Source organism: Mirounga angustirostris, unplaced genomic scaffold (genome assembly GCF_029215605.1).
Source record: "Mirounga angustirostris isolate CCGP_5_RB_7025 unplaced genomic scaffold, mMirAng1.0.hap1 SCAF_1, whole genome shotgun sequence".
Taxonomy (NCBI): Eukaryota; Metazoa; Chordata; class Mammalia; order Carnivora; family Phocidae; genus Mirounga; species Mirounga angustirostris.
Window position 1 is genome coordinate 111,110,102 of NW_026991709.1, and position 9,700 is coordinate 111,119,801.

Here is a 9,700-nt window from a genome sequence, read left to right on the forward strand (position 1 = left end):
CACAGAAACAAAAGCATAAGAGACGATAAAGGGTGAGGTTATAAGAGAGTGAAGAAAAAAAGGCATAATAGACAAATGATAAAGAAAAAACGTAGGAAAATAGAGACCTTTGTTGTGCAATCAGTGTGTAACAACTGCAATAGATCATTAGGAAGGAAGGCCCTGTTCCCAAGTCTCTCAGGCTCCCCCTACAATTGCTTAACTCTCTGTGTCTGAAATATGGAGGCAAAGTTATAACGAGAACAAGTTGTCAGAGACCCAGAAACATTCTTGTACTGGAATGCTTTTTTGCAATATACATGTGATGAGAGTCAGTTCTTTCTAGAAGGATAAACCTAGTCACATTTTCCCAACTGGGACCTGATAATTAGAGATACCCATTTCGTTATCCTTCTGTCTCGTTTTCTCCACGTCGAGTAAGGTTCGTTTAAATAAAGTGTGCTTCACATAGGTTAGAGAGACTGATTACAAAGCCATTGGTGTAAGAAATAAAGATCGGAGATATTGTGACGTGTAGACGAAGTGATGGAAACGTATCATTTTCATTTCTAGGGCCCCAAACGATATGACGTGAAGTCCTGAAAATGTGACCTGTGACAGTGACATAAGCCAATGCCTTGTGTGTCACAACCAGGAGTCCGTGATGATGAAGACAGGGAGAAATTGTGTTAGGGTGAATGATGATGTGATGTAAGATAGTTCTCCAGAGGTGAGTGCGTCGATAAGAAGGTAGAGACTTGAGACTCCACAGGTGTTTAAGTGTTTGGGAAAATACGGAGCCTTCCTTAAGCAAAGTAACACACATACCATGGTGCCTGATACTCAGTAGGTCTTCCTGTTTCTCTCTTTTGCTACTCCTAACTGGTGAACATGGGAAGAGAGAACGTGGGCTTATTTTTCCAATACTTTGACTGGACTGAAACCAGGTTTAGGTGAAGATACCACAGGGAAGTGAACTGCTGTCCATAGAAACAGGACATACCCTTTCAGGAATGGAGCAAGTGAATTAGTGTGTCCTAGTTCTTGAACACCTATTTTGTTCCAGGAGTTTTATTATGCATCGGCGACTTCATTTTATGCTCACGGCAATCCAGTCTTGACCTTGAAAATGAGGAACGAGAGAATCAAAAGTGTAAAAATATGCCCAAAGTCACATAGCTGCTAATGAAGGAAAAGTTGAGGATTGTCTCTAACCCCAATTGCATGCTTTCTCAAACTAGCCGACCTTTGCAATCATCATGAAGGTCATTAAAGGGCAACTGGGATACAAGAGGTAGATGGTGCAGGAAGATTATCTGGCTGATGTGCTTTAGGGATGATGTAGAGATATCTCTTGTTCTCACCCCTATGTGCAGTTAAATAGAACAATAATAATATTCTCTTTCTTCTTGCAAAGATAATACAAGTTATTCAAACCAATGGACAAGTAAAAGAAGGAAAAAAAAGTCACCCAAATTCTGTTACCCAGAGGTAAGCAGGGTTAACATTTTTATTATATCTCTCTAATTTTTTTCTGTGCTTATATATTTATAAATACTATGTTTATCCAAATGCATATTCTAAAAAATGATAAAAATGTACATACTTGATTTGCAAACTAATTTTCACTCATTCAAACAGATGGCATGTGAAAGAAGTTTTTCTACCTTAAAATTATTAAGACTGGGTATTAGAACAATATTTTGACAAACAAATCCATTTGCATTAATGGAAGTGTTACAATATTTATTAAAGTTATTGAGAGTGCCAGAGAAGTAAAACTGAGTGTTAATGCTATTGATGTCTACTAAAATAACATTTATTATGTGATGCATAATAACTTGCTCTCACACAAATTTGATGTCTATTTAATTAATAATTAATTAATATTAATATCAAAAGTACTGAAAGTGCTAGGTACAAAGTCTAACTGTATTTCCTTTGAAACTGGAATTTTTATAACCCCCCAGTCAGCAACAAAATCACCAGAGTAACTTCTTTTGTGACATTATGAGACCTCAAATTATGTTATCACCTTAGTTTGGCTGAAAGAAAAAATATTTGGAGAACACTAAGTGACTAGTCATCTTCTCCTCTAGGGTATTTTAAGGTCTATCCTTGGATCAAATAAGGTGTTTAGGCTAGCATGTATTTTTACTTCTTGAAACCCTTTACTGACATTAATGAGGATCCCTAGAAGAAACACATATGTGAAATATGCTCCCACATTTGCTATAGAAATGCTATTGAGGACGGTGTCTATCATACCACTTGATTACCCCTACTATTAAACTCCTTCAGAGAATTTGTTTTAGATTTCAGTGCCAGGAAATCATGTCTTACTGGTAGGGTTGATATATAATTCTTCCTTTATCATAGTAACAGCAATTTGAATAATTGTGACTCCGAAACTTTCCATCACCAGCCAGGAAGTTTAGCGCCAAATTTGATGCCAAATCATATAAATTATGTTAACGATGTTACCATGTTGGCATTTTCCTTTTTCATAGTATTGTTTTCTATCTCCACTTTATTACCCTCATTATTATATTTGTATGTAAATGACAATTCTTCCTTATTTTCTCTCTTAACTTGGAAAGCTAAAGTAGATGTCTTTATGTTAAAGGAATGTAATATTATAAATACTGTGTTTTACCACCTTACTAATTTATTTTGTTCACTTTATTTTGCCGTGTATGTGTAATCTCAGAGGATTTTTCTCTTGATCCTTGGAATTTAGAAAGTGCATCAGGAGGTAGCTAGGTGTGACTCTCTTTTCAATAGTCCTACCTCGCCATTAGTGAACTCTTGACCTGAAGACTAAAATCTCTCTTCAGCTCAGAGAAATTTTCTTCTTTTATTTCTTTGATGATTGTTTCCCCTTCATCTGATCTATCCTCTCACGAAGCTAACTTTGTCTTGCAATTAAAACACTTGTAAGATGGCCAACTCATCCTGGTTTGCCCGGGACTTTGCCAGGTTTAGTGCAAACCAGGATGGCCGGTTACCTTACACTTAGCTAAGTTATTGTGTCCCCGAAGATAATGGTTTTTATAGTGACAAGGGAGATTTTAATTTTCAATTTTGAATCCACTGTGGACTGATCTTTTGAAAATACTATACAAATAAATACGACAAAAGTCAAATTAAAAAATACAAGTCCAATTTAAAAAGTTATTTTTAGATTCAAAAGACATACACTCACTTTGTCAAAATGTTCCAAAGGTTTTAAATGCTTTCTCTCTGTTTCTGTAGGTAGCTTGTAAGATCTGGTGTCACCTTGTGGACCACATTTTGAGTAGCCCTGCTCTAGGATTTCTCTAATCTGCTCTGATAATCCCTTCCATCTCTTCCACTCCACATTCTGTTCTCTCCAGCCTGTGCTAAATGCCTCTTTTGTGTTAAAATACCCCATTACGTTAAGCTGTGCGCTTCTTAAGGGAGACAGTTGGAATCTTATTTATCTTTCTACGCCCAGCACCCACCACACTGCCCGACAGGAAGTTTGTTCGGCTGCTGTATTCATTCTTTATTGAGATTGGAAGAAAGTTACAAAGTTCTAGTTATGATTTTTGGGGGGAGGATGAGATTGGGGGGCTTTCCTCGTACTTTTCAGTATTTCCTAAATTGTCTCAAACACACTTGTATTACTTTTGAAACGGGAAAATTAAAGCATTATTTTAACAACTGATTTTATGGAATAAGTGATATCCACCCCGTGGTTTGCGGTCAGTAAAAAGTCCCCTTTCATAGTGTAGCTGAACTGTAGGACACAGGCCAACTTGTGGAAGAGAGAAAAAAACAATGCTAAATAATCCCTGTCTTCACTGAGAAACAGGATCCTATTCTCATGCTATTTGGATTTGGAGAATCATCAAGAGAATGGAATGACTAACTGGAGGCTACAGTCCAGAAAACATGGTACAAATTTTCCCTTAAAAATAGAAGATAGAAAGTGTTTCCTTTTCACACTGTGTCCCTTTTCAAGTGGCCTGTGATGTTATGAAGTTCAATAACCACTTCATTGGCATGATTCAGACGCTGGAATAACTGGATGTGATCATTTAAACTGTGAGTGATGGGGCCCTGAATTCCCTAATTAGACAATAGTGCTATTGGAACTGGCAGTTAATCAGTTTAAAAGTGACTTATCGGTAACGTACAATATGACTAATTTAGCAGCTAAGCAGTTTCATTGTGATCTTGGTGTCAGTGGAATTCCTGTCACCTATCCAACAGTTAAGTCATATTGCATAATTGTTGAGTGACATCACTGGGCTGCAAGATTATTGGCTGAAGAAATGAAAAAAAAAAAAAGAAAAAAGGTTTCCTGGAGTGTCAGCCTTTCCGGCATCTGAACGAACGACTTGCGCTGGGACTGCAGTGCAGCTGGCGAGGGAAGTAAAAATGCGAGTTGAAGTGGCTGGCTTTTGGTGTGTCATTGAAAACCCCAGGCTGTAGCACCCGGGAAGATTCTCCAACACGCCTAATTATGAGGTCTCTTCCCTTTGTGGGGGACTTCACAGTGCCAGTCATTAAGGTAGGGGCTGAGGGCGCCGAGACAATGGCACTCTCTTGTAATGAGGGCATTTAATTTTTCTCAGAACTTTACAGTCTTCTCTGTGGAGAGAACAGTTTTAAAAATGCAGCTCACCATCTGCTATACACATAGACACCGAAAAGACAGTCAGCTGGGACCCGGTTGAAAACCTTTTATGGTTAAAAGCCTGGCTTATTTCCAAGGGAACTGGTAGTTCAGGTTAATCACCACAGAACACATAAACTTTAAGTTTATTTAATTGTACAAAATATCAAGCTTTAAAATGACCCACAGAAATTCATAAAAACCGGAGCTATGGCTGATGGGAATTTATACCACTAATGGCTAGCGTTTATTGTTTACCGTGCATCAGCTTTATGCATACGAATTTATCTCATCTTATGAAGTAGCTACTATTATTATCCCCAATTTACAGATGAGGGGATGGAGACCCTGGGATCATACAACTGGTAAAGAGTAGAACAAGCTCGTACCCAGGTAGTTCAGCACTAGAACACATAGTCTTTCTTTTTTTTCTTTCTTTCTTTCCTTCCTTCCTTCCTCCCTCCCTCCCTCCCTTCCTTCCTTCTTTCCTTCCATTCTTTCACAGAGAGGGAGAGAGAGAAAGAGAACAAGCAGGGGGAGGGGCAGTGGGAGAGGGAGAAGCAGGCTTCCCACTGAGCAGGGAGCCTGATGTGGGACTCAAACCCAGGACTCTGGGATCATGACCTGAGCTGAAGGCTGAAGCTTAACTGACTGAGCCACCCAGGCACCACTAGAACACACAGTCTTAACCTTTGCCCTCCACTGCATCTTTTTAAATCATAACAACAACAACAACAACAACAACTACTACTACTATTTCCACCTACTGAATGCCTTTCATGTGACAGGCACTGTCCTATAACCATCGTATCCTCTCATCAACTCTGTGAGATACAGGCTGCCCTGTTATTACCCCCACTGATAGATTAGGAAAGTGAATCACAGAAAATAACTTACACAGACAGTAGGTAATGAAAAAAGGATTCAAACCCAGACGGTCCAGATCCAGACTCCATGATTTTAACCACCATGCAAGACTGCTTTTCATAGTTAATATTTATTGATTATCTATTAATGTGTAATCCTTACAACAATCCTGTGATACCCGTGATCTACAATAATACCTGCACTGTAGGAATTATTAACCCCAATTTATAGATGAGAAAACTGAGGCAATAAACCATTGGGTAACCTGCCAGCTTCTAAGTAGCAAGCAGAGCCAGAATTCTTCCAAGTCCATCGGACTCCACCATCCCACACCACCATGTGCAATTCTGATGCAGGGAGGCGAACATGTGTCAGGTAAAGGGCTGGGATCTCAGGAGTCACTGAGTGTGAGGAGTAATATCTTGGTCTGGGCATCCGCAAAGGATGGGGCCTGCTTAAAGAGATGTCAGAAAGGTCCTGAGAGTCAGCAGGGCTCTGATGAAGGGGCATCCTGCCTTGAAAGCACATTCTCCACTTGTGGATTCTGGGTGATCTCCTGAATGTGGTCAGCCTCCCTTCTCTCCCTTAAATTCCTTTTCTCTTTTCCTTCTCCTCGATATTTCCACAACTGCACTTCCCTGCCCTCCTTTGGTCAGTACAGAACCTCGCACATGCTCAGTTCTCTTGCCTTGTAAGGGTTCCTTCCCCACCCCCAAGCCTCCTCTCCTTTTGTAGCACGTATTCAGTTCTGTGGAATGTGGCCACCCATAAGCATGATACACATTTTCAAAAGGCTTTAGAAATGAATGTGATTAGCGAACTTAATTTTGTTAAAGGGGAAATGCATAAACAGGGCACATGTGGAACCTATTACTTTTACAGTATCGGTGTCCTGCTTTCAAGGGTGTAATAATTTAAAAAAGCTGAAATCACAACAAAAAGCAAGCACAAACCAAAAAACAAACAGAAGATTGAAAAATAGCTTGAGTATTACAGAAGTATTTACCTTCAAGTTTTCAAGAGTAAAGAGTTATTTTTAAACGTTATTCTAGTAAAGGAAATCAAATGTATCTGTTTGTTCATTTAAGAACATTTAGTGTGTAAAAATGAACGAATATTTATTTTGGGGAAGTAGAGATTAAAATATGTATGACACATCCTAATATACCTAAGTCCTTCAAGAACAAACGCAAATGCTGCAAGAGTGAAACAAATTGTAAAATAGTGTCAGTCCAATAAGGAAGTGAACTCTCCGGAGGGAATGATCAGAGGAACTTCTTGAAGGAGCAGATACTTGGCTAGAACTAGAAGAACTGATAGAATTAGGATAGGTTGATCTTAAACATTAAGGAAAGGATGGTCCATACAGGGAACTAGTGTGAGACAGAAAGACAAGATGAAGGTATAAGGCTGTGAATCCTTCTCAAAAGTACACAGCTATTAAGTAATATGAGAATCTTCAATAAAAATCTGCAGGGATGGCCAGTTATTTGTTCTGCTTTTATACCAAAGATTAAGACGTAATGGAAAAGTGTGTCTCATCCCAAAATTAGGAAAGGGAAAATCTTAACATTTTGATGTGCTATGAGCTGGCCATCCCCTGCATGCATGAATCTCCCTTTAGTGAAGATAGTAGAAGACTTGGCATTCTAAACAGCTCAACAGCATCCAGCATCCAGCTCATCTAAACCTCTCAGTGGACAGGGAGTCTACTGCTGGGTCATCTGATCTTCTTAGCGACCTCAGGTCATTCACCCTGATCTGAGATCATATTTCTGAAAAATGATAAGGTCCTTCAATTCGGAGAGTGAGTGAATAATGAATGCATTAGGAACCTCTCTCAAGTGATTTTTATGGTCTTAGTCAGTGTCTGGGGGTGACTTTATTATAGCTGAGACTGCCTTAAGGTAAATAAGTTTGTTTTGGTTCTTTAATCACTAAGTGCTTTGGGATATGGTCCAGAGGTGGTTCATTCATTCATTCATTCATTCATCCATCCATTTAGACATTGAATAAGTACCTACTGTGTTTGTCAGCCTCTAAGATGGCGCCCAGGGATTCCTCCCTCCTGGTATGCATGCTCTATCTAGTGCCCTTCCACATTTACCAGGGTAACTATGTGTGACCATCAGCAAAAGTGATGGTATGTCACTTGTGAGGTAGATTACTGAAAAAAAATTGTGACTTCTGCCTTACTTTTTCTCTTAGATCACTTGGTCTGGAGGAAGCCATCTGCTATGTCATGAGGACAGTTTAGTGACCTATGAAGAGGCCCATGTGGTGAAACTGAGGCCCTCTGCCAATAGCTGGACCAGAACTGAGGCCTTTTGTCAAGAGTTATGTGAGTAAGCCATCCTGGAAGCAGATTCAACAGCCCTAGTCAAGCCTTTGGATGACACAGCCCTGCCTGACACCTTGATTTGAGCCTTAGGAGACCCTGAGACAGAACCTATTCTTCTAGGCTGCTTCTTGGACTTCTGACCCTCAGAAATTGTACTAGATGATACATGTTTATTGCTTTAAGTTACTTTAATTTTAAGTCACTTTAATTTTTTTTTTCACATTGCAATAAACAACTAATATGTCTACCGTTTATTTGTTACTGTGACTGATGCTGGCAATGAATAGAGCTTGATCTGACCCTCTAGAAGCTAACAGTACCCAGAAAAGCAACAACTGATATATAAGCACCTACATACAACAGAGTACAACAGATGCTATAAGGGAGATCCCTTACAAAAATGCCATAGGAGGCAGGAGATAACAATTAACTCCATTTGGAGAGAAAAGGGTCCCCAAAAAGAAAAATAGACATCTGGAAATTAATCTCCAAGAAAAATGAGGACTTTTCCAGCGAAGAAGAGGGAATAGCAAATGCAAAGATCCAGAAATGAGAAACCATTGCATGTCTTAGGGAATGTGTTCTATATAGTTACAGCCAAGGATTCACATAAGGATTCCTTGCTAGGGAAGATGGATTTCTTCTAAGATATGAGAAGTCCTTGATTGACAGGGTTTAAGCAGAAGATTGACATGATCAGATATATGTTTTAGACAGACAACTATTCTAAGTTTCACCAGAAAGGCCTAATAGGACTAGAAGCGGGAAGAAATGGAGGTCATAGAGAAAACTCTTGCTGTTCTTCTCAGCAGCTACTCCTGTTAGAGACTAGTGAGCTTCTGATGTGACTGTATCACTCATATTTTTTTATTAATCCTTTAATTAAGATATATATTTTTATAAGGGCACCTGGGTGGCTCAGTTGGTTAAGCATCTGTCTTAGGCTCAGGTCATGGTCCCAGAGTCCTGGGATCGAGCCCCACATCGGGCTCTCTGCTCAGCAGGGAGCCTGCTTCTCCCTCTGCCTCTGCCCCTCTCCCTGCTTGTACTCTCTCTCTGTCAAATAAGTAAATAAAATCTTTAAAAAAAAAAAGTGTTCCCAAAACTCATTTTTAAAAAAGATATATATTTTTATAATAATTTTTATTTTTTGTTTGCATTTTGAAATTTGGTTTACCAAAAGTTTACAAAACTAGTACAAGGGGGCACCTGGGTGGCTCAGATGGTTAAGCGTCTGCCTTCGGCTCAGGTCATGATCCCGGAGTCCTGGGATCGAGTCCCACATTGAGCTCCCTGCTCCTTGGGAGCCTGCTTCTCCCTCTGCCTCTCTCTCTCTATCTGTCTCTCATGAATAAATAAATAAAATCTTTAAAAAAAAAAAAAAAAACTAGTACAAGGAATTCCTATATACTGTTCACCCAGCTTCCCCAAATGTTAACATCTTACATAACCACAGTACAATTATTAATATCAGGACATTAACATAGCACTTTAAACTAGTCTACTAAACTTATTCAAATTTCACCAGTTGTCTGGTTAATATGCTTTATTCTGGTCCAAGATCACATTTTGTTCTTTTTGTCTCCTTAATCTCCTTTAATCTGGAACAATTTCTCAACCCGTCTTTGTCTTTCATGACCTTGATACTACTGAAGAGTACTACCCAGTTATTTTGTAGAATGTTCATCAACTTGGGTTTAGTTTATCTGATATTTCCCCGTGATTAAATTTAAGTTATGCATTTTTGGCAAGAATACTACAGAAATGATCTTATGTGTCCTCAGTTCATCATATTGGAAGTCACATGATATGTCTCATTATTGTGATGTTAATTTTGATAACTTGGTCAAGGTCATGTTTGCTAAGTT

The 9,700-nt window shown here is 39.0% G+C and overlaps 1 long non-coding RNA gene across 2 annotated transcripts; it reads left to right on the top strand.

Moving 5' to 3' along the window:
* Positions 1–211: 211 nt before the first annotated feature.
* LOC129045382 (uncharacterized) lies at positions 212–8,809 on the top strand. 2 transcript variants are annotated; one of them, XR_010406715.1, is made up of 4 exons: positions 212–709; positions 1,397–1,470; positions 3,818–4,050; positions 7,700–8,809. It is a non-coding gene; the product is annotated as an uncharacterized LOC129045382 (long non-coding RNA). The 2 variants fall into 2 exon arrangements; XR_008505055.2 differs by lacking the exon at positions 3,818–4,050.
* The last annotated feature ends 891 nt before the right edge of the window (positions 8,810–9,700 follow it).